At 35.4% G+C, this 26,820-nt stretch overlaps 1 protein-coding gene across 1 annotated transcript in view; it reads right to left on the bottom strand.

Annotated features, from left to right (window-relative positions):
- The window catches only part of LOC149568753 (GroES-like zinc-binding alcohol dehydrogenase family protein), a 70,683-nt gene that overhangs the window by 26,792 nt on the left and 17,071 nt on the right, over positions 1-26,820 (bottom strand). The gene's annotated exons all lie outside the window — the stretch shown is intronic.

The following is a 26,820-nucleotide window of genomic DNA, read 5'->3' as shown; positions in this document are numbered from 1 at the left end:
GAGTCAATCAGAACCATCACCAGTACGCATTGCCTAAAATTGCACATGCACTCATCAAGTCTATCAAAGACTCGTTAAGTTTAAAATTGTTAATTCAGAGCTATTTGATGATGTACTAGCAACAAGAATGCTTTAGCCATTGTACCATCTTAAAATGGACGCACTTGCATTTTAAGACCTTTTAGCACCCTTTTCCATAATTCCTCTCTTGGACCATGAATGGACCTATGCTCAATGTCACTTTTTCTCTTCTCCTCTTCCATTTCACTCTTCTTTGTCATCTTTGGTTTTCTGACATGGTCTTCTAGATGCCTCTTTGCTACCCTTTTGGCCATATCAGTCTGCTTCATCTGTGCATCCTTTTGGACCTTCCCGAGGCTTTCTCTTGTCAGTCTCTGAGACTAGGTTGACCTAGGTCAACCTCATCGTTTTTTAGGCTTTTTCCCTCCAATCTCTGGGACTAGGTCAACCTAGTCCTTGATGAGTGTAAATTTTAGGGCCCAAGAAGCCTCAAGGAAGGAGATCTACATTGAGGCATTCATTATCTTCTTCATTGATACACATTTATATCCATGGCTCCATGATGTGGTTATGGTAGATCCATTGCAATTGTGGAGATATCCTACATCCTATATTCCTAATTCAAGATCTACAATACAAGACATTTACATACACAGACATTTATCCTATTCTTTACATTCATTTACATTTATCTTGTTCTTTACAGTCATTCACATTTACATTTCTCAATTACGGTTAATTCCTTAACCTAGGGCTTGACCAAGGCAAGCCCTCATCAAACCCCAACCCCCAAACCTTTCTTTTCTAGGGTGATTTTCAAGTTGGGAGCGAAAAGGATTACAGACTTGGAACCTATAGTTTGCAAGCTTTCCAGAGTCATCAATTTCAGAGTCTCGAACTACATCAACCTGGTTGTAGTCCGTCCTTCCAAGTCAACCTAGTCCTTCAGTCTCAAATTTCGAGGGGATTTTTGAGTTTTATTCCTTTCGTCATTTCATCTGGGATCCATGATCAGAAGTTCAAAAAAAATTCAACTGAAAGTTCTTGAGTGAAAATACATCTTCCTCTATGTATTTCAAGATGGGTTTTTAAGATTTCATTTCATTTCATATCTTTACCCTATATTTGCATCTTAATTGGGCTGATTGTATTTACATAGCATCTAGGTTTACATTTTTTATGCAATTAGTTCAATTTCACATTCACATTATCCTGTCAAGGACCTAAGAGAGTGTATTTCTTGATATTTCGTTCCTCTTTACAACCCGGGTTTAGTATTAGCACCCTTCTTCCTTTGGGTCCTAGCTAATCTAATTTGGATCATAAGTGGAATCATATATGGAAATCCCCCTCTTTCCCTCGCACACATATTTTGAATGGCTCAGTGTCCCATAAAGTGGTGGTCTACATCCTATTAAAGTGCTTCCATTTTACCACTAAACAACCATAACATATTCCCCTTAGAAGGTACCAAGATTCAAATAGTCATCTTCCAAAGAAATTATAATTATACAAGCTCAAGTTAATAGAACATGAGGGAGGGATTCCTCTTCTTGAAGGGGATCATTCATCATGTTTTCCCCATTCAATTTAGGAATAGAAAATTACATTGTGACTACAACAACTAAACAAAGAGCTTAGTGGGATTTAGGAAACAGAAAGAGTGGCTCAATGCATGTCTCTTTCTTCCTTGATAGTTTTAACTAATGTCTTCAATATTATTTTATACAAACAGGATGCTTAAGCAGGTTCAAATAACCATAAACCTACGATAATAGCTAATATCCTTACAACAACATTTTGAGCTCACAAATCCTAATGACAATTCAATATAAAGGTGGGCTAGAGAAATAAATAAATCTCAGTAGAGGCCCCAACCTTTTAGATATTTACATATTAACATATACCCACATTACAGTGACCTAACTAAAAGTCATATGGCCTTCAAATTAAAAGCATTGATTTTGCTAACTCCTAGTTCAAATAAGTATTTCACAATCGAAATTCCCAATGTTTACAACAAAAGCCATAAGGTATGTGCACAGATTTTTGATTGCCCCAAGATGAATATATTACCTCAAGACAAAAGTATTGTGATCATTCTGTAAAGACGACCACATAAAATATGAAGGGCAATGATAAGGGGTTAAACTTTACTAAAATGGTTGATTCGGTTTCAAAAAGAAAATTACTAACATTGTTTACTTGGAGATGAACAAATTATTAACCTTCCTTTGAACTTATAATCAAGCATGAAATACTGCATAAATTGAATTCAAATAAATTGTAACCAAAATGGCCCAACCCTAAATCAATTACTAAAATATTCCTAATAACAAGATTCTTAATATTATTATTTTTTAATCTAGCAAAGGGCACAAGACAAGTATCATCAAGAAACCCACTAGAAAATAATATGTATAATAATGTAATGTCCCCATTTTTGGCGCATCTGTGCGGTTGATTGAATCAATTCATTATAGAGACCTTCATGAGCTAGCAATGAGATTTTAGGGTCTTAATTGTGAACTTACTATTTTAAGCAAGTCTAATTCAGGCAGCTTCCATATTTGGCAGTGTAGATGATAGTCCTAGAAGTTGGTTACCACCTGCATTGGATTGGGCTAATTATTGCAAGGGCTCATATTTATTAATTAATTATTAAATTTTACATTATTATAAGTCACTTAATTATATTTAATGTTATGAAATGATGTTGTGTTGATGAAGCTTCTTAAGTAGAGTTGCGTTTGAGAAACCAAGTGCAATTTGGGATTATAAATATGAGCTCATTGTGAAGGAAAAAAGCATCGAGTTGTCCATTGTGCTTTTGTTGTCTTGGTGAAGATTTTCTAATTTGTGAATCCAAGTCCCTTGTTGAGGTATAAGGGTTTGATTGAGTTGTGTACATGATCCACAGCTGAAGTATTTGGACTTTATTTTGAGAATTACCAAGTTTATGATTCTTGAAGTGTTCCTACTATTCATCCTATTGCTGAGAGAAATCATTGTTTGGAGTTAATTGCTTGATCACCTGCAATTGAAGAAGTTTGACTTGCATATCATGTTGAAGATGGTAGCTGCAATAGAGATCTTTATCTCTAGAAATATGGACGTTATTACCGTTATTGTTACCTTCATCTGAAAAGGACGCTTATATTTAATTTGTAATATTAAATGTAATAAAATGTGTCATTCAACATGCGTTGAGGCATGAAAAATTTAGAGTTGTACTTGTAATTATAATAAATAGTTACATCTTGGGAATTTGGAGAGACCTTCGGTTGGAATGTGAAGAGTCTCTCCTTAGTTTATATATATCACATCAAGTGATAGGCATTATAAACTAAAACCTTTATGATCAATAAAATGATATTTTTTGTTGTTTGATTGGGTTTTTCCCTTCATTCTAGAAGGGTTTTCTCGAGATATTTCTGGCATTTATTGTTTCACTTTTGGCTCCTTTCTTATCGTTGTTTATCATCATTAATTTTTGGGCTCTAAACTTAACATGGTATCAAAGCCAAGTTTAGATATCAGCAATAAAGGAATTTCTGGTCTTGTTTCTTTATATTATGTATTCTCTTATAGTTCAATGGTCAATTTGATTCTACACTTTATAGTCATTTCTTCCTCCTATGCTCAAGGTAGGTCATTAATTCTATGTGATTTAGAGTGTTTAATTAAATCTTACTATGATAAATATCTTTGCATGATTATGACATGTTACCGTGTGGAGGTAAGTTATTTTGAAGTCTGTCATTTTTTTTTTGTATATTCATTCCTCGACTTTCGATAAAGTCTTCTTTGTTTATCCACCATGGCTCCTTGTTAGTATTCATGTTGTAGTCTCCTTGTATTTTTTATTTGTCTATATCTGGCCTTGTTGAGTCATCTTGAAACTCTGGTATCCCCTTCTCTTGCAGAGGAGTTGTGTAGCATCAGGCAAAGAAGTTATCCATAAGTGATATCTGCATACCTAATATAAATCTTCACATTCCAGTTGTGTGGATATGATACCGCTGGAGATCTCATCTCATGTAGCGTCTTTGATTTTACTATGCTTTCATTTGTTCCCTTTGTGTATTGGTTCCTTTCCGTATCCTCAAATCTCGTGTGTCTGGAGACATTTGCTTTTGTGCTCAAACTCAAGTGCTAGCATGTTTCTTCTTTTGTCTTGGGCATTAGTTAGTATTGTTTTATCTCATTTGTGTAACCATCTTCTTCCATGCTCTATTGAGTGGAGTGCTAGAGATGTCAGTTATCTTTGTCTTTCTCGTATTGGAGTCAACTCTCAGCAATTCCTATTTTCTTTCACACGGATGGGCTTAAGCGTCAGTTTTGTCCTTTCTAGTCTTCATCAATTTTATTCTTTGTTGTTACGTATTCTTTTAGCTTGTGTATAAAGGTTCAATATTCTCATGTGATGGGTCTTTTCCTTTGGTAAAAAGATTTCCTTTCATTTTTATCTCCAACCTTTCTTGTTTTTCCCCTCTTATGCTTCCATTGACGTTCAAATTTATTTCAAGTAATTGATTTCTTTTGTTTTCTAGAATACGTTTGCTTGAGACATCTTTGTATCTTCATCTTCAGCTTCGTATCAGTATGTTAATTGGTGTCTTCCTTAGCTTCAAAGGAAACGTTATTATTCTTGGTCAAGAAATGTTTTATTTGATCAATTGGTTTAGAGTTTTAGATGTTATCGGCTCTGTATATTCGTGTGTGTCTTGTGTGTGTGTTTTTTTCAGTGTTTCAGGACTCTCTGCGAGTCCAAGGCAGAGGCGGCCTTTCCAAGGCAAATAACCTCTAGACTCGGACTCGACCGAGTCCTAGCAGAGTCCACATGGACTTGCCAAGTCATGGACTCACTGAGTCCCAAGCCCAAGACTCTTGAAAAAAGAAAAAAAAAGTTACGAATTTGTGAGATAATAGATACAGAGATTTCTGGAAGGTGTTTTTTTTCAGTGTATATTAATTCTGAAAATGATGTTGTGGTATGTCAAGAATTTATTAAGGATTGACTATTAAACAGTTCCTTGACCAATCTCAGATTATGGAGACAAGTTATAATGTTCTTATTTTAGTCTTTTGGGTGTGTAGAAAATTATGTAGAAAGAATGCCAACTATCTAACAATATGCCTTATGCAGTTATGAATGCTTGAAATTGATTTTGACAAGCTTATTCTTAGGAAATTCTCCTTTCCTAGCTTGCCCTTGTATATGGGACTTGACACCTTTGGAGTGGGATTATCGTGGTACTAGTACAATAGTATTCTACTATTTACTCAAACAAGTAATGATGTTTTTCAAAACTAATATGGAACTATAGCCTTGCATTACAAAAGTAAATGTTCTACAAATTTTAGAAGAATAGTTATAAACCAATATAGTCAGCTCCCAGTATAAAAATATGAACAATATTTGTCATATTATAGGAAATTTAATGTTTAAATCTTCAAATGTTGTTAACCAGGTTATAGAAAATTACACAGCTGAATACATAGACATACTTGAGAACCATGCACATAAGTTGTAACCTAAGTTACCATATTCGGTCATCCAACCCCCAAAACTATAGTCGATTCGTTGGTTATTTGAATGCGGTTCGTATTCGATTCAAAATCGTTTATTTCCTGCTAAATTCGATGCAAAGTTGACGAAAGGGACCCTGGTCAACTTTGGCATCTTCTGCAACAAATATTGATCGGTCAATGCGCACCCAAAACGAATTCCAAAAAATTTCGGCGAATTTCAAATTTATTAAATTATTTTAATGGTTTTAACTTTTAAGTTTTTAACCTATTCGCATCCGCTTGGTTTTCTTTTATTCACAATGCGAAGGGCTTTTTTGGTGAAGCATGCATGTTGGGTTTTACTGGATGTTGGAGAAGCACGCATCTGCTTGGCTTTCTTCTATGCGAAGGGCTTTTTTGGAGAAGCATGCACATCGATTTTCCCTCCACTCACAGGCACAGGCACGCACGTCAGTTTTCCCTCCACTGGACAAGCACGCAGGAATCATCATCAAAGGAAATCGTGGATGCTCAAGGAAATCGTGGAAATCAAGTTTTATTGGATAGGGAGCAATCATGGATGTTCAAATCGTGGATAGGGAGCAGTCATGGACATCTCTCCTCCTTTTCCTCCCTTGGCTGCACTTCCAAAGCCCATGCTACAATCTGCGAGTTTCATTCTGTTTTGTGCCCAACTTGCATCTCAACTACTTTCAGATTGTTTCATAACAGGGTAAGCTTCCATAGTATACAGTATTATTCAATCTCAACTATATTCAGACTCAAAAATGTTTAATATGTCGACTGTTTGGCAAATAATAATTAACCTCTCCTTTTATTTACTGTTTACAAACTACAATATTACTATTCTATTGTTTATAATTTATAAACTGATAATCCCCAATATTTTATGTCCTACAAATGTATTTACTATATAAGTAATGAATTCTACAATTATATTGTGTTTCAATAAAGTTATAAACAAATAAATTGTGTTAAAGTGTTTCAATAAATACTTGCAAATACTTGTAAGTTATAAATACTGTGTTCTGTGTTCTTTGTAGATTTCAATTTTAAAAAATGGTTGCAAGTGATTATATTACTGGAAATCCCCACTTCAAAATCAACAAATGCTCCCTGTTATGGAAATATGTGGAAATAGTTCGACCAATGCCGGGTGGAGGAGGTTGTGTATGGTTTTGCAGCCATTGCAAAGAGGAATCAAGTAGTTCCTATAGTAGAGTGAAAGCACATTTGTGCTTTATTCCTCAAAAAGGCATTAAATTTTGTAGAGGGAAGCTGAGAGTAAATGGAAAGCTACCTAAAACCCTCCTTCCAAATCACATTGTGAACAAATACATTCAAGAACAAAAGCAAGCAGATGAAGCTACTGGAAGGGCAAGTGTTGCTCATTCATTGCAAAGTGGTAGGCCTTCAAAGAAAGGGAAAATCTCATTTGTCTTCAACTTCTGTTACCAATGACCCACCGAATGATGGTCATCCATTCTTACGTACTCCTCAACAACAACTTGTAAGTAAGAAAGCAATGGGACCATTGGAAGCATCATTTCAAAATGAAGCTAAAGACCTTGCCGATCAGGCCATAGCGAGATGTGTATATGCAAATGGACTATCATTTAATGTTGTTCACTCACCATATTGGCAATACATGATGAGAGCAGTTAATGAGGCTACAAGTGGGTTCAAGCGCCCTAGTTATGAGAAGATACGCACCACTTTACTTGATGATGAGGTGGCCCATGTAGTCATTGCCATGCTGCTCATCAAGGATTCATGGGCCGAAACAAGTGCCACAATAGTATCAGATGGATGAAAAGATGGGAGGAAGCATCCTCTAGTGAATGTTATTGCAATGTCTACAAGAGGTGCAATGTTTTTGAGAGCTATGGATTGTGAAGGTCAGGTAAAGGACGGTCCTTTCATTGCAAACATTCTCATCCAAGCCATTGAGCAAGTTAGCCCTCAAAATGTTGTTCAAGTAGTAACCGATAATGCGAAGAATTGTAGGGCTGCAGGCTTATTGGTTGAGGAACGGTACAAACACATTTTTTGGACACCTTGTGTTGTGCACTTACTCAACCTACTACTGCAAAAAATTGGCACTACGGTTGAGGGGATTAAAAAATTGTATGAAAAGGCACAAGATATCCAAATGTTTGTCACAAACCACCATATGACACAAGCCATATTTAGACAATTCTCGAAATTGGAGCTCTTGAAGATAAGTTCAATTGTTTAAAATTTAAACATGTTTAGAAATCTAGTCGCGTTAGTTTAGTAAACTTTTTATGTTTTTAATTTTTATTTAAATAGATTAGTTGATTTTTAATTTTTAATCTACTATTGTTTTGATCTTAAAAGAGGTTGTTGAGACCCACTTTGCCTCCAACACTTGTTTTGAGACGCCTTATCAAAGTGAAAGAGTCATTGTCTAGAATGGTAACCAGTGCTAATTGGAGTGTATGGAGGCAATCTAATAGTGAAATGGCAGCTGTCATTAAGAAAAGGATATTACGAGACTCTTGGTGGGATCGTGCTAAGTACCTTTTGAAGTTCACTAAGCCTATATTGAGCATGATCCGATACATTGACTTGGATAGGCCTTGCTTGGGTGAGGTATATGATGGCATTGACTCCATGATTGAAGATATTAGAGCCATCATAAATGAGAAAGAGCAAGACCCTGATGAAAAGTTCTTCAAGGAGCTAAAAGTAATGTGGAAAAGAGATGGAATAAAATGACTACCCCTTTGCATTGACCCTCAGGTTCTATAGCCAAGATGTCCTCAAGGGGAACAGCACTAGAGTTGCTCCATACAGAGATCCTGAAGTTTCTGAAGGGTACAAGGAAGCCCTCCAAAGACTCTTTCCAGAGCACCTATGATCAGCAGTGAGGTCTGAATTTATGAGTTTTGCGAGCACTGATGATTGTGGTCTTGATGCTCTTGAAGACAAGACCAATGTTGATGCTCATAAATGGTGGTACTTCCATGGACAAAAGCACCAACTCTTGCAGCCCGTTGCCATCAAAATTTTATCATAAGTAAGTTCTTTAATCTTAAGATTCTAATATGTAATTTCTTGTTCATAAATATTCAGAACTCTTCACTCTATAATATAAAATTTGTAAATCTTGATAGGTTGCTAGTTCATCATCATCTAAGAGAAATTGGAGCACATACTCCTTTATCCACTCAAAATGCAACCGACTAAACTCCAAGAAGGCAGATAACTTGGTCTTTGTGCATTCCAACTTGAGGCTCACAACTCACAAAGATAACACCTAGAAAAAAGGGGGGGCAAAACAATGGGATGTTGAACTAGAGTCTACAGAGTTGGAAGCCCATTTTGATGCACTAGCAATTGATGCTAGTGAACATAATGATGAGATACATAGTGATGTTGAAGCTGATCCTGAGGCTCCACCTAAGACTATTGATGCTAGTGGCACTAATTGTGCTTCTAATCAACATCTTCCTAATGATGAGGAATTCTTTAATGATTTTTTATCACATGACTGACAGTGTTTACTGATTAGTGATTAGTAATGTTGGGATTAATGTTTTTGAATTGAAACATTGATATAGTGGTGTGTTTTGACATTTTGTCATGCTATTCAAACTAAATCGTGAACATATATGGTGGTTTATGTTGCTAAATTGCTATAATATTAGCATAGAAGTGTATAAATTTATTTGTTGTAGCATATGTTTACATATATATAATTTTTCTTTTTTAAAAAAATCTTGTACGAACGAACCCAAAACGAACCTAACCCAGCCCAAAAAAAATTCAAACGAACGTCGAACCCGAATATCAAACCCGCATACGAACCAGAATCCAAACCAACAACTTAGGCTGTAAGAAACATATTTCTCAATATCTGAGTCTTCCATGACTTATCTTAGTTGTATTCGTAGGAGGGCATAGGCTACTATGAACCTTAGTCTTCTACACTCTAGCTGATATTTTGATATATGTTTTGAACTTTTCATTCCATGGATTTCATATATTGTAGACATTTGACAGTGACACTATGTTTAACTTTATATTACGCTATTCAGTTTTTTCCTTCAGAAATTCGCTTCTATACGAATGTGATCTATGCAATATTGTGTATGAGTGTTAAGTAGCTTCTATTTATCTCAATTATTGTGTATGTGATGTCAATTGATTAAGTGACGCATGAAAAAATCTTTAAATCATTAAAAATCTTTGAATTTCATGAGTTTTTCGATTTTCTGAATTCGAGTCCAAGCCCAATTTTGACTTTCCAAGTCAGAGGCGAGTTCGAGTCCCATAACACTAGTTTTTTTTGGCTCCATGCATTTATATAATCTCTTGGTAGCTCTATATTAGAGTCATCATCTTTATTTGAGCTCATAATTATTTGATATCATCAGTTCTTTGCTATCAATTCCTCATAATTTGAAAGTGTTCTATGTATTGTGTAATTGTCGTTGCTTTGTGAGAATAAGAGAGAGATCTCAGCCTTGAAGAACATTTTCTCTCCCTAAGCAATGACATTGATCATTTCAGACTGATGTTATGTTCTCAGCTAAGTGTTGATATGGTTCTGTAAATTCTGTATAGAGGTATTCTCTGAGATCTTTTGCAGTATGGCTTTTCATTGACTGGGAGTAGACATCAATAATAAAGGGTCAACAAGAAAGGATCGATTTTTGAATGTTCTAATTGTTGCATGTGATGCTCGTAACATTCAGAAAATCAGAGATAAGTATTTTATTTTCTTGAGTTATTAGATTGCAAGATGCAGTGAGATGTTTATGCAGACTACATAAGGATGTTGCTTACTAATTGATGATACATATTTGTTCACATATGAAATTCAAAGGGAGTTTGTGACTCAAAGGGAGATGCTTAGCCTTAGAGGGAGCTTGCATCCTCTTACTGTCGTGATCAAAATAATTCTTAATTGAAAGGGAGATGTTTTAGCTTCAAAGACAGGCTTCATCAACGATCTTCTTTTCATAATTAAGAGGGAGTGCTTATGGAATCCCCATCTTTCTCATAATGCTTGTGGTATTTGTAATATTTGAGACTTAAATGGAACTAAGTCGTATTTTGTTATGCCCATTTCTATGCTTGTTTCAACAATAAGATTGTGAGAATCAGTTATGATAACTCTTTCACTATGTGATTATGAACATCATGTTGAGAGAGTCCATGATGTCATCACGTTGAGAAATTCCATGACAGTTCACGTTGAGAGAGTCCATGATTAAAGGCTTAGCTATGAGTCTTACAAATCTTTTCATGTTGAGTGATTCCATGAATATGAGTAATTGTTATAGGCTTTCATGTTGAGTGATTCCATGAATATGATTAATTGTTACAGGCTTTCATGTTGAGTGATTCCATGAATATGATTAATTGTTATAGGCTTTCATGTTGAGTGATTCCATGATTATGATTAATTGTCATAGACTTTCATGAGTAATTGTTACATGTTTTCATAAATCTTATAGGATCCATGTGCTGAGATCTTGTTGATTCTTCAGCTAAAGATCTCTTTCTGGCTAAAAGGGAGTGTTGAAGATGGTAGCTGCAATAGAGATCTTTATCTCTGGAAATATGGACATTATTACCATTATTGTTACCTTCATCTGAAAAGGACATTTATATTTAATGTGTAATATTAAATGTAATAACATTTGTCATTCAACATGCGTTGAGGCATGGAAAATTGTAGAGTTGTACTTGTAATTATAATAAATAGTCACATCTTGGGAATTCAGAGAGACCTTTGGTTGGAATGTGAAGAGTCTCTCCTTAAGTTATATATATCACATCAAGTGATAGGCATTATATACTAAAAACCTTTATGACCAATAAAATGATATTTTTTGTTGTGTGGCTGGATTTTTCCCTTCATTCTAGAAGGGTTTTCTCAGGATATTTCTGGTATTTATTGTTTCACTTTTGGCTCCTTTATTATTGTTGTTTATCATCATTGATTTCTAGGCTCTAAACTAGACATATCAGAGCATTTCTCAAGCGTCTTCCAATTCTGTTTTCCTTTTTACTTGGAAGCTCGAATTTGGGAGAATAAGTGCTACTAAGGAGAATCGAAATTTTGCATCTCCTTTTTGGGACACCAACATACTTTTATTCTAGACGTATAGGGAAGCTCCAGCATCTGATTAGTCTACAAATTCTGAATTTTTTAAGTGCACATATTGCTCACTTTCTAGGCATTAGACACCTTGTATTTGGATGTTGTGGATGTGTGTATTGGGTGCTGCTAAACTGCCTACATGGCGTTTATAATTCTGATTACATGACCTGCTATAAGATGCCAAGATACCTACGATCTCATTTGGGAATCCTGTGTTGGGCTTTGGGGCTTGCGTCTGCACTTGAGAGATCTGTGTTTTGGTGTTGGGAGGCTTGTTGAGCATTTTGGAGGCCACCAATTCCCTTTGTGGCAGCGTTAGCCATTTTTCCAGGCCTGTGACCAACTGCTAGAGACCTGTAATTGTTAATTAGTGGCTTGTGAACTCAATTTGAGGACTGTGATTCATGTGAGGAGCCTACATTTATTGTTTGCAGCCAGTGTTGAAGAATGTTGGAGTTATCACAGGTTCCATACTATGTAATTTTCATGTAGAATGTCCATTGGTTCATATAAATAAAGTTGCAATGGCATTTTGATTTCAGAACTGGTTGATTAGTGGACTGTTAAAATTTAGCCTTGTCAATTTCTTTATCATTATTTATATATTCAAAAACCTAAAAACAAAGGAAGTCACATTAACACCATAGTTAGAGGGAGATGGCTTAGAGTTGGAATGTTTGCCAAGTGTTTGACAAAATGCCAAACTGCTGATTAGTTAAAAAAATTGATATTGGTTAAAGCCATAACCTGTTTCTAGTGTCTTCTAGCAGTCTATTGTGGTTTACTTCTTTGTCGTTTACTTCATCCCCATTGGTATGGTACCCTTCTCTTGTACCATAACCCGCTTCTCCAATTTGTTCACTTGCTAAGGTGCATACCTAGTTTCCTTCGGGCAACCTTCCGTTAGGTCTTCCCTCTACAACTCTTCTTAGTCATCTTCAACGCTCTGCTTGTTCCTTAAATCTTTGGGCCCTCTGAATGGCCTCAAACTCGTCTATAAGTTACTTCTGACTTTTTTCTTTCTTCAGCGAATTTGGCATGAATTCCCCCTTTGAAAGATTGCCTTGTTGTCTTCTGCTCTGGTCCCTTTCTTTTGTCTCCCATCGCCTATTTTCCTTAGACCTTCAGAGGATCTTGGTGTCTATTCTCTTGATCAATTTCCTCTCGAGAGTTTTGTAGAGCCAAGAAAGTTTGTGCCAACAAACAGAGGAGTTTTCTCACCAACTAATTGACTACAGTGCTTACTCCAGGAGAATGCCATGCTACACTCTCGGGGACTTGCTTCTGCATAGCCTCTCTCTGCACGTGAGTTTCTCTTGGCACTTGCAAAAGTGATATGAAATCAGATGTCAACGCTCTCTCTCTCACTCAAATCGCTTCTGGAATGTGTCATCTTTGTTGTGGCTACTAGCTTTGTTTATGGGTTGTCCTGATATGCGTGCTTCACCATATACCACTCCATAACTCCCACATCCTTTAAAGGCAATAACACCGAATGTTTACCACTTTGGGTAACAAGTTTAAGACATACAGAATAGATAGTAACAAAAAGTAATGCAATGCAACACAATTTAGTCAAAGAACGTGCTAAGCTTCTTTACTAATCTTGGGTAATGCTTTATTTCGTACATTCAAACACACAATGATGACACACTTCTTCATTCACAACTATAATCCTGATAATATACAAGAAGGTAGCATATATAGTGTCAAAAGGAGCGATGCCGATTATCAATCATCGGGACCATCCAAACTACTCATCTGAGCTACATATCCCTTCGGACACAATAGTCGAATGTTAACAACTAGTTTTACCAACAACAAACTCAATAAAGGATCAATATTTTTGTGGGCTGGGTTTTTCACCCTCAAGTGGAGGGTTTTCCCAGGATAGGTTTTTTGTGTCCATTGTTCTTTTGTGTATTGAGTTTCAGTTCATTGATTTTTATGTATTCTTGGTTATTTTGTTAATTAGATCTTCTATATGTCTATTGCTAAACAAGATTACATTAAATATTCAAGTTCGTCATCTGTGGGCATCATCATTTGTTGCAATGTTTCATAAACTACTGTTTATTTTATCCTATCTTTAGCTTAATCTCAACAAGTGTCAAGCAAATTTCACTCTTTGTAATCCATATTGGGGGTTCACGCGCTTGAGAACATATCTTTGTGTCACTTCATGTGGCTAAACTTTTACTCCCTAACCTAATCACTAATGGCACAAATAAACTTAAGGAACAAAGAGGAAGTGTTTCCTTGAGAATTAAGGCAATCAATGAGAATTTGTTTATTAATATGAAAGATGCACACATACACAAGTAATGGCTGGTCACATTCTAACCAATCTCAACCACTCACTAACTAATCCCATAGTAAAATACACCTTTATTTTGTTTATTAAAAGGGAATTTTATTATGATGTAATATTATTATTTTATTAATATTTTCCTACGGAAAAAAGTTAGGAAGAACTAAAAAATCTTGAACTTCGATGCTAAAAGAAAGTAAAAAAGTTTTCACATTGCTCCTAGATTAAAAATATTGGAGCTGAATATTATGTAGTTGAACATGTTTTCAAATGTAGTGGCAGTAATCCTCAATGTGTTATGGAGTTCATAAGCAACATGATTCAACACACAGAGGATTTTGCCAAACAATACTTTGTTTTAATGGAAGTGCAACCAGCAGTGATTTAAATTTTAATCCCCCATGATATTGCACCAAGTCTTAAAAGGAAAACAAGTCAGATTTCCTATTGATCTCAAGATCTTTAACGTTCCACATCTATGTATCTGGTCAAGACAAATTTTTCATTTTGTTAATATTCCAAGCCATATTCAGCTACATATATGGGTACTGAACCATTTTCTAAAACCTACAAGCCTATCTCCATTGGTGTTGACATTGGTTTGCAATCTTCCATTCAAAATCTCACGAGCAATGTCTTTGAATATTTCATCCAATTTACAAATCTTTATGATTTTTCGTTATTGCAATTGAGTCCAACACAATAATGCAAGATCCCGAGATTTGTTAGTTTGAATGATCATTTCAAATCAATCTTCATTGCTTCAATCATCTTTTGAGAACTCCCAATAGTGACTAGATCACTGAAATAAACTATCAAAATCAAAATCATGACTCAAAAGATGTTCATCAATCTTGATTTACCAAGTTCTAGAAGCTTCTTTCAAACCACAAAGGAATTTCCCAAGTGTACGCACTTTCTGCTCTTGGCTAGTTGCAAAATGTCCCTAAGGTAGAGTTATAGACTTCTTCGTGGGATCTACATTCACGAGAGTATCTTTTTAGCATATATCTATATGATCTTGCCACCAAACTAAGTTTCCATTGGTAAACCGTAGAACCATAGTTCAAAATATCATTATCGGCAACTTATTGTTGAGGGCCAAAAATAAATTGGTACAATATTAGAGATAAATCGACAACTTGTCAACTAAAACATCAAGAACTTAAAAACTTGCATAAATTTAATTAGAAATGCATTTTTTTGCAAAATTCAATAAAGAGATGCATCTAATAAGTCAGTAAATTAATAAACAAAACAAACAAGCTAACTCTAGATATATTTAAATGCCAATTGGGTACAAAATTGCATCCTCATGTTGGATGCTAATGGCTAGTAGTCATAGCCTAATAATCTGAACTCTGAAGCAAACTAAAAATAGCAAATTGTCTTTGTAAAACTATAAGTAAATACAAGTATGACATCAATATGGTCTCGTCTCCCTCTTCCTCTTCCCAACAGATCTAGTAAAAACTACTAGAGTGGTATGGGGTTTACCCTTGGAAATCTGTTGTGGTTATGCCTCCTCCCTTTGCACAATTGTTTGCGAGTCAACCTCCATCTTAGATGTAGATGGTGCTGACACATGCAATCACTCCTCATCGTCCTCAACCTCCTCATCCTCCTTATCAATCTGAATGTCATCCAATCCTACTACGAATCTACCCTCCTCCATAGCCTGCCTCTTCAAACTGTAGATCTCATCCTCTATAAACAATGGAGGTTTATCTTGTGATGTCCAAATAAAGTAAGGATCTATGTCATCCAAATCAAGTGGACTAGATGTTTCAAAGCCCTATCTCTAGCCCCTTTAGGACATGTACCTACATATCCAGATGGATAAGCATCTATTGAACAACTAGCAAACGCTATAGCTGACCCGATTGTGGATGTATCTCTATTTTTCATTTTTTTAATCAAATTTCAACCTACACATAACAATTGAAACCACAAATTAATACATTATATTTTAAAACAGAAATCTAGCAAACAAATTAAATTATTTAAAACTTAAAAAATTTAAACATAGTTGAAACTTATGGTTAGAAACTTAAGAAACATGTGTCCTCGGAGAATTTAAGTCCATTGAAGTTTGGTCTATGCTTTTCCTTTTGGTCTTTAGGTTTAAGCTAATTAGCTCGCAGTGCTCTGTTTCAGCCCTTCATCTGGTTTATTGAAAGAGAGCCTCTATTTTTTAATGCTCTGTTCTTGAATAGGATAGTCCCCCCCTTTTTGTGAACTTCTTAGGGCATATCCCTTGGTCACTTCGCATTTAGTTTCTTCTAATCCTTTGGTTTCTTACCATGCCTTTGCTAGTTCGTTTTCTTGTCTTAACCTGTGAATTACACTACCTAGTATAAAAATAGTGAATTATAATAATCTCCAGATTTAGATCCTTTTGTCTTTTCCTTGAATCAATGATTGTCTTCTGGCCTTTTAGCTCCTCTTGTCAATAAGTTCTTCCAGATGTATGTTTTCTTCGATGGTCCTGCCTGTGTCAGTTTAAAAATTCCTTTCCTTTTTTATCCTATTTTTCTCGGTTATATTCTCCCTTCAATCAACACTGGTTGAATAGATGGTTTTGCTTGATTTTCTATTTGGAAGATATTGTATGTTTGAAAGCCCAATAGAGCACAATATCCACTGAATATTAATCTTCTATGATAGTGTTTTCTTCTTTTTTATCCATTTTTCTTTCTCACATGATCCTCCCTATTTCAGAGTTTGTTTTGTGTCCTTAGACCATTTCTTTGTTTTTTATGACTGTATGCTGGATAATCTGATATCCTGTATATTTCAATTTATCAGGACACTGCATCATAGAAGGCAATGATGACTTCAAGGTCTTTTCTTTCCTAATGTGTTCCTTTTCAGCTCCTTGTTCATCTATTCCATGCCAGCAATCTATTTAGTTTGGTTCGGGACTAGCTGTTTGAGTCTTGTAGATCTTCCCCAAATATTGACTACTGTAGATAGTTAACTGTTACTTTAGCCAATTCTATTCCTGCCTTAAAGAGTTAAACAGTTCCATGCAGTTTCTTATCCTTCAATCTTACCCCGAAGACACATTTTTCTAGGGAATTCATCGCCAGTAAGACCCTTTTTGTTCCATATCCATCTTTTATCTCTGTAGTTAGTTCTATTCCTATGTCTTGCTTTAAGTTTATATTAAGTAGGTGTTTCTCTATAATGTTCTTAGTATTAGTTTTGAATTGTTCCCAATTCTTTATTAAGGATTTTTGGTAGATGTCAATCAGTATCTATTAATAATCCTCAAAATTTGTATGAAGTTCTATTAAGGAAGCGACCATTACCAAAATGTATTTTTATCTTATTTATTGATTAATCTATTTCATAATTTTCGAAGCAGCAGTAATACACTTGTTTTATCTTTATGATCAGACTGTAACTGATCCATAAATCTAAATTGTACAAGCTTCATCCTTTTTTTGAATTTTTTAAATGGTTTTCCCCTGATCTCTTTCTTTAGTGTATTTGTTAATCCTCCTGATTATTATACCCCAGCTTCGTTCTTTTTCTTCTAATTGTTGTCTTCAAATTTCTTTAGGTTTGATTTTCATTTCTGAGTTTTGTCTTGGTTATCCTTGGGCTACTTCTTTCTCCTTCCTCCTTTCTCTCTTTAAGATAGGTAGGATCGCTCTTTGCCTCAGCTTTGACGTACAAATATTTTTCATTTGTTGTAGACAGTAGCCTCCTTTCATCCTTCAGCATAGATGTCCCCTTTCTTAGCTACGATACTGTTATCCTGAGTATTCTGTCCTTTCATCTTCTTTCTAGAGTATGTTTAGTAGTGCCTATCCTCCACGGAATCCCAATCGTCCAAGGGACAATTCCTATTCTATTCCCAACCCATATGATCTTTATATATGCGGAGTCAGGCTTTTTGTAGCTTAAGGACCATAATAGAAACCATTCTCAAGCTACAAGGACCCTGTGTCCAGCTTGCATTCGATGGTTCTATTACTGGTCATCATCTGAAAGAGATCTTTCTATCTTCTAATTCCCTGGTTATTAGGGTGGTTTATCGCATTCTTAGGAAAGAATTTATCTACAACACTGACAGATATCGGGTTCTCAGTGATATCTCGTCAATGATTTTAGCTATTAACAATATGGTGGAACTGGTTAAGCATAGTATTTCCATTTTATGCAGAAGGTTTTTCAAGTATGAATTTATAGGGGATCTGGAAACAATATAAATTAGCATCTCTGAGGACTGAACCGCTCCAAGACCCTGCTTTTACATTACAAATCAGAATAATGAGCAGAAAACTCCTTTGTATCCCCTTCTGACTACATTGAATCCTAGACAATTCAAGAAATGGCTTCCCATGGTAAGAAGAAATTTAGATTTTTTGTTTTTCTTACATGTTCGCTTCTCTTCATCCATAGACTAGATTGCTCATTTTAGCATATCGGATCGGGTAGGGGTATGGGAGAATGGGGATAATATCAGTCTAGAGCTGCTGGAACCATGTGACCCTTTCGATGATATTGATGTAGCCAATAGAGATCTTTCTCCTTAAGATGTTGATTGGCTTACAGCATCATGTAATGGTCAATTGATCTGGATGTTGGATTGGAAACTTAATAGAAATATATGATTGTTGAAGCTTTTAGTTAATTTAAAATTATTTCCTTTTGATGATTTACTATACTTTCCAAATTTCTAAGCCTAAGTTATATTTCCCCATTGTAGTATGTTTAGACTCACAGTTATAAAGTTAGATTCAATTTCCTTCATTTAGCTCAGAACAAAAGAAGCAAGATAGCCATATTCCATAATAGTTGCTTATTCATTTTATCCAGTTTATTTAAGTTCGTCATTAAAAATATATTAACTTCACAATCCTTAATAACCAATGAATAGTTCAAAAATTATTTGGATTTAGATATACTAATTTCCTCCCCAAAGGATTTTTTCTCGAATAATTATGCAGTACATATTTGCCTGGAATAACTGGGATGTTAAAGATTATCTCGAACTATGGACTAAGTACCCTGTTTAATTGAGATTTTAAGTATGTACTAATGAAGAAAATTTGTAAAACAATCAAACCAGAGATATTTCTCTGTTGACCCCCTGGAATTAATCCACCAGCGATTTTATTGTAGCAAATAAATCAAGGCACTGGTGTTTTATCCATCAATAAAAAAAATTAATATGAAATTCTAAATAAAACTACAAAAAGATTTACAAAATTGTTTAAAACTGGTTTATCTTGTTTGTTATAGTCTGAAACAATTTAGAGTACTTGTCAATGCTACCATGTATTTTATAGTTGTGTTTGAACACCCATCAGCATCTACGCTCCCCCAAGTTTTGGAGACATGGATGGTAGAAAAAAATACGGAACCTTTTTTAACTATAGAGAATATTCAAGTATTCATATCATAGTATTGATAAAGCATTCATCATAGACATTGGAGAAGCCTAATACATAGCATTAGACTTGAATTGAGATTTCACATCAGGATTGACAAACAAATTTAAAAAATTCAAATGCTTTCATTGTCAATGGCAAATATATTATATGAGATTTATAATAAAAATGCTTGAAGGCTCCAAATTTCAACTATGAAATAACATGACAAAAAATATATATGCTTGTTCCTAATCAGCAAATGCAGCTGGTAGGTCTAAATCAGAAACAGGAAACAAGTCTAATCACTGCTAGTAAGAAGGGCTGCCTCAAGCCAGGAAACCCTAGCCAATACCTCGTGTATCCTAATAATTGATCCATGAAGCATCTTTGAGATCAACATCACAATGTAAGGCAAGAGTATGACATTATTCAGGTGTTTGTTGATCCTATAGCGGCAAAGCATTGTATACAGCCACCAACTTCTTCGATAAGGTTATTACTCTAGACTGCTTTAATGAAGCTATGTGAGGACCAATCCCTCTCTTCTCTAGAGGAATTGACAATCTATGAAAGACAATGTATAACAAGTAATCTCAACTCCAACACACCTTGTCATGTCACATCCAACATCCAATAGGATCAATCTGAGTTAATGTAGCTCTATCCCTGCCATTCCAGTTTGCTCAAGGGTAGACCGCAATGATTGTCAAATGCAAACCACTATGTGAGAAGTAAAGAAAATACCTCTTAAGCATACATTTTCTCATAAATCCTTCTTTCACCTCTTCATCATGAGATAGAGACACTCTCCTAGGTCTTGATTTTAGAGCATTGGTTACCATATGAAGCAGGATGTTCATACTATCCAGTTGGTGCATCAACGTGTGTGATGTCTTCTTCCCAATTTGCCCTAAAATCACGATTGTCACAAATTAGATTAGAGTTAGATCTTACAGAATACACCTCTCCTCAATAATTACAACCCTAGATTTGGATCCTACAATCATAAACAGTATACACAAATATAGACAAATAAGAACTACTTAGGGTTAGCTAGACCACAGTATATTCATAGAGTATACACACTAGGGGAAGAGACATGATGGTTCTGCCTAGAGCCATTTCTATAACAAGCCAAAGACTGGATGACTACCACAACCCTCTTGCTTGGCAGCTTGTACCCACTTTCCCCAGCCATGCCTCCTTTACCTACAAACAATTGTCATCTTGTGGAGTTGTGGAGGTCGTCAAGGGCTACTTGACTCTGTAAGTACCCTCTTTGTCCTAGGCCAAAGTGGTCCTACTATAGTCTTCTTATGAGCCCATCACCACCCTTATCTTACACCTTAGGTCGCCTCTCTCACTAGGTGGGTTTCAAACAATATGCATAACTAATCTCTATTGGCATCTTGTGAAGTTAGGTGCAGGTTGTAAGGGATTACTTCACTCTATAATTTCCCTATTTCATCCAAGGCCACAAATGTCCTACTAAGATGTCCTTATAAGCCCCTTATCGCCCTTCTCTTACACCTTAGGTCCTTCATACATGATGGGTTGCAAACAATCAAGCACATCCCCATTTTAATTTAAAAAAGTGTTTTTCTTAACATCCAAAATGCACTTGGATCGTGGACAGCTATCCATCCTCGAGAGGATAGCCAACCACCCTAGAGATAGTCATAAGACGCCTTGGCATCCCTAGTCGTTCCCTAACATCCCATAAGAAATATAGGACATTTCCAAAATAGGATGTCTCTGGAAAAAGGAGTGGCATTTTCTAGACATCCCCACATCTCGAAATATTGCCTATAGCAATGAATTTCTAGAGGTAGAGGTTACACCCCTTAGATTTGTATCGAAGAGTTGTCTTCCTGAGTGAAAGATGAATAAGTTTCCACATGTGATTTTCGTCAATGACTAATATTTTCCATCAATTGCAATTTTACAATACTATACTCAAAAGCTCACTTTATTGTTTTCAGTTCAGAATTGTGTACCCTATGCACACTAGAGCCAAATTTACTTCCTCAAGAGCCTTGCCACGATTTATTGGCCTAAAGTACATGCATCAAGAACTATATCTAACTTGGAATCCTTCATGGTGGTAGAAGTCACATGGATATTTTTTGTGCAGAAAACATAAGGATGAAGTTGAAGGTTGTCTTGTTCAATCTTAAAAAGGAAGCCTCAATGACAACTTTGCATAGCATGACCTGACTTGCAATCAAAAGAATATTATCATAAGGGAAGACAATTCAAAAGTAATTTTAGTGTTCCAGTACAACTATATGAAATCTGCGAATGAATACTTCTCCAAATTTTGCCTCATAAATGAAAAAATTTGCTACTTAGTAAATGACCAAGCTCATTGGTAGTAAATCAAACTATACATACCTCCAATCTCCACAAAGAAAATATTGTACACAATTCAATTCTTCATCAAGTAATAAAAATCAACTCCCATACACAGATTTCAAAAAAAAATTACAATCCATTAACTTTCATAAATGAACCTTTATAAGCCAGTTTGATCCCCCTATAGGACACCCTTTAAGATAGGATTGTTTTATAAAGAATAAAAATGTTGAAGCTTTATGTGAAACTAAACAATAAGTTAATCAATATAAGATACATTCCCTATCCACAAACTCCAAAACTCATAGCCTCTAAAGACACATGCCAAAAACATGATATGGATCATCAGAAACCAATCATCCAAAATTATATAACTTCTGGAAGTTATCTTCAACAAATCCAACATAGGCATAGGATTTCTATTGTGTGGGTTTAAAAAAGTTTAGCTAGCAAAAACTCTATATAGCCTAATCATCCCAACTATACTAGGCATCCTTACCCTCAACAACATTCAATTTCACATTCTATCATTTAGGGACTAAGATGTCAACATCTCCAAATCACATGAAGATAACCATCTCTTGTCAATAAAATACAAGATGTTGATAAACTTTCACTGTAGATGAAAACAAGATACAAGAGCTCATCAATGACGACAACAACCACTATAGAAAAACATTCATCATCAAATGATATCCGCTAATCATAATATTAAGCTACACTTAGAATCATGACAATCAATTCTTAAATGAAGAATCACGTGTGGCCCTAACACAATCAAAGAACTTAACAACAGTTCCCAAAGGCCATAGGAAAACCACAATTTTCAAACCAAGAAGCTACAAATTATCAATCCATCAATGTCTCTAGCTCCCACTAAAGTGCATAAATAAGCTATATATGGCATCATGATAACAATCTCATAACTAAAGATCAACCAAAGGCCCTCACACAATCAAAGAAGTCATTTGCAGCACCAAGAGCTCTCCATAAAAAGAAAACTAAACCTTAGAATCATGACAATCAATTCTTAAATGAAGAATCACATGTGGCCCTAAGACAATCAAAGAACTCAACAATAGTTCCCAAAGGCCATAAGAAAACCACAATTTTCAAACCAAGAAGCTACAAATTATCAATCCATCAATGTCTCAAGCTCCAACTAAAGTGCATAAATAAGCTATATATGGCATCATGATAACAATCTCATAACTAAAGATCAACCAAAGGCCCTCACACAATCAAAGAAGAAAACTAAACCCAACTAGCCTCAAACAAGAAGATACACCACAAATAATCAAGATTTAATAAAAAAGACAAAAAATGCACTTGCATAAACAGTCATGTAATGTCAAATTTCCAAAGGTGCAAGGAAGCTCCATGACACCATGATTGCCACCAAATGTACTAGAATCAAACTCCCACCAAATCACACACGTATGCATCACATAATCAACAAGCTCTAATAAGACCATTTCTCCACCTCATAAGAACAATAAAACATTTGAAACTCACATCAAAACACGAACCAAATCTGCATCAACACTAAAACATGAATGGGTACATATAAGTCACATCAAAATCATATCTGCAACTTGTAAGTATAGACATCTCACAACACTTTGTAACTTATGGATCTTGCAATGCAACATACAAATTAAAAAATGTACTAGTAACCATGTCAAATGAAGATAATCAAAGATATACATATGAATATCTAATGGCTCAAAAATCAAATCAGCATAGTTTAAATTTTCCATAAACTCATAATAATACCAGTCACAGGAAGAAAAACAACACATAAATCATACCAAAACATATCCAAACTTGATCTACTGTGCAGTGCTCTGAACAAGCTTTCATTGCATCATAAGAAGTCCCAAAGTTGACTTTGTATGCACAAGATATGACATCCTAAAGTTTTGAATGAGCATTCAACTTTCTAAAAGCGTTTCTTTGTCAAAACAACCTAATCTGAAAAACCCAATAATACCACAGCGTAGTGCTCAAAAAATACCTTCTCAACAATTATCAAAAGTCAAAAGTCCAACATTTTAGGTGAAAGTCAAGCTTATTTGAATAAAAATAATTCCATTTGGCTACATGGAAGGCAAAATGGGACCATCAATTGGACTACTGGCTGCAAACTAGCAAAATGCCAAAAAAAATTAGATGTGGTTCAATTTGTTTCTCCAGTGGATTTCACAAAGTTTTGAAATTTTGTTTACCCTCTACAAACTTTGGGGATTCAGTCTCCTATAGAAAATGTATTATCACTTTTCATATTGCTCACTATAGGTGAAATATCAAGTTTGTAGTGATTCTTTGTGTTGTGAAGATTGTTTTGGTCTAGTTATTGTGTTTTTGGGTATTCCAACATGGTATCAAAGCGGTCTTTCAAGCATACCCCTTCCAACTAAGAGTTTTCTCTAGTTGTAATGAAATTTCTAATCCCATTCTCAACAAATCAACAAGCATCATGGTTACATTGTTTGGAGATCATGTTGTAGCTGCAAGTTGTGATCTGTTGACTACATGAACTTGTATGTGTTGAACATATGCAGCACTTTTTTCTTGGTTGAGTATTGGATGGCTTCATATGTTTGTGTGGGCATTTTTAATAGTGGAACATCTAACTATGGTGGCACTCCTTTGTCAATGGCTTCATTTGTTTTTTGGAAATAAAGTGTTTTGGGGTGCTTCTTTTTGCACCAATTAAAGTTTGAAAGATTGGTGTTGCTCGTGGTTTCTTGTCTTCAAACCAGCACAAAGTTTCTCACTTCTCATCAAGCTCAAACATTCCTCTCTTCGTTGTGATTGGGTGATTAAGGTAAATTTTCTTAACAATCGAAAGGAATTCATGCTAGGGTGTCTCTATTTGTTATGGCTGGTCATGAGCCTAAAAGTCATGTTAAGGTGTTTAATCACACATGCATTACTCATTTTTTTGAGCTTTGTGTACCCACACATATTAGAAAGTAATGTGAGCACTTTGGAAGGCTCACTCTCACACACTTGCTATTGATGTCCTAGTGTGATTTGGACCTAGTGTTGAATTAGGTTGTTGCTTATCATGCTATTAGTAACTTGAATTTGGTCCTTGTTAATAGTAAGTTTGTTGAAGAGGCTCTTTTTGTGTTTCCTTGTTGATGTGGCATGGATACCTACCATTGATCTCGATATTCGAGATCACATGGGTCCATAGAGCCCCATTTTATTTTCATTTTTCACTTGCTGATTTGGTGGTCATATGGTATGATCCAGGCCTCCAACAAACACTAGAAGAAACTAATATAAGCATTTTTAATAAGTTGCAAAACTTATGCAAAAAGAAACAATTTTCGACAAACAAGATATCATCAAAACCTGATCCAATGAACTACACTTTGGTAGACGTAATTTTTGAATGTTTTACAATTTTGTGCTAGGTTTAATAGCTTGGAGTTTCAAGTTCTTATTGTTCTTCTTTTGGAAAAATTGGTGGTTAGAATTATGAATTTGTTTTGTATCCATCATGGGGGTGTATCTCATATTTGTCTTTTGTGTGTCCTTGTTCAACATGTCCAAACCCTAGAGTTGAATTGCTCACTCCACACAACTATCATACATGGAAGCTTAAATGTCATTTGTTGGAATTGCAAGGTTTTTGGTAAATGATGAAAGCCAATCAGCCTAAGTTTGCAAAGGAAACTGACATGTTTGTTCAAAGCAACAAATTAAATGAGGCAAAAGGTCTCCTTGGTCTTCGTGTGCCCTATACCTTATTTCATATTGATGAGTGTGGCTCACCAAAAAAGGTGTGGGATAAGCTTGAAGGGTTGTATGGTAAGGTCAATCAATTCAAAATCTTCTAGTTTGAAGTCGATCTCACCTCTCTTGAAAAGGTTTTCCTAGTATTTAGGATTTCCTTGCACAATTAAAATCAATTTTGTCACATTTGAAAGGATTCAATCATGACAAAGAGGATAAAGCAAGTATTTTCCTAATCCTATCCAAGGTGAAAGGTCCTTTTTAAGTGTTTTCCTCTACCTATACTACAAAGAATGCTATGGGAGAAGACAATATAATACCTTCTTTTGAGGAATTTTGTGATTGTTCAATTAAGAAGCAAGTTGAGTTGATTCAAATGGACACTCTTCCTAAATTCATGTTTTGATGATTTAACCTTCCAAAGAGAGGGGTACAAATATCAAGGATCCCAAGACAAATTTGTCTATAGGTAGTGAGTTCCCCTCCAAGCCTAAGGGCGAAGAATAATCAAAGGGCTGATCCTGCTTCCCTTCCTAATCCAAAAGAGTCATATTCTAACTATAAGGGGTAGAAGGAGAACTGTTCATTTATTGGCAAATCGGGTATAATGATTCAGATTATTTTGTGAGACTAGTAGGATTGGAGGAAATTATTTGGAAGCAAAATATTAGCATGTCAAAGTCTTCTTCCTTGGGAAAAGGGCAAACTCTTCAAGGTAGGACTTTTTCCTCTACCATTCATAGTTGGACTTTTTCCAGTAGCACTTCTCATATTGTTTTTGGGAACTCGATACATATTCCAGATCTAGGGACAGGCCTAGTTCAAATGCAAGATGGTTGCATTGATGATGTTCTCCTTCTTCCTGACATTTCTCAGAATTTGCTTTCCATTTATCAAATCTTCCACCATGGTAATCGAAGACTTGTTGATTGATTCCTCTCCAATGATGTCTTTATTCGAGAGTTGCAACATCCTAAGAAGGTAGTTGCTACAAAAACGGTTGATTATTCAGCAACTCAATTGCACAAATGTGATGGATTTGAGACTTCATCAAGCTCATCATTTATTGCTCGTGCAGATTTTGTGAGCAAGCTTTGACATAAGCGGTTCGAACACCTAAATTATAGATATCTCTAGTAGATGAGCACATGAAATTTGGTAATTGGACTGCCTAAGATCTCTTGTTCAAATAGTGCAGGTGTTTATCAAGGGTGTGTGCTTGGAAAACATCATAGGGGGTCCTCTTCCTAAGGGTATGGTCACACGTGCTTCAACGCCTCTTGAGTTACCACATAGTGACCTCATGTCCTTTCCAACTCCTC

Source organism: Cupressus sempervirens, chromosome 3 (genome assembly GCF_028749045.1).
Source record: "Cupressus sempervirens isolate cs-2001-9-10 chromosome 3, ASM2874904v1, whole genome shotgun sequence".
In the NCBI taxonomy this organism is placed as follows: Eukaryota; Viridiplantae; Streptophyta; class Pinopsida; order Cupressales; family Cupressaceae; genus Cupressus; species Cupressus sempervirens.
Note: the sequence above shows the minus strand (reverse complement) of the source record. Positions and strands in the feature narration are given on the sequence as shown.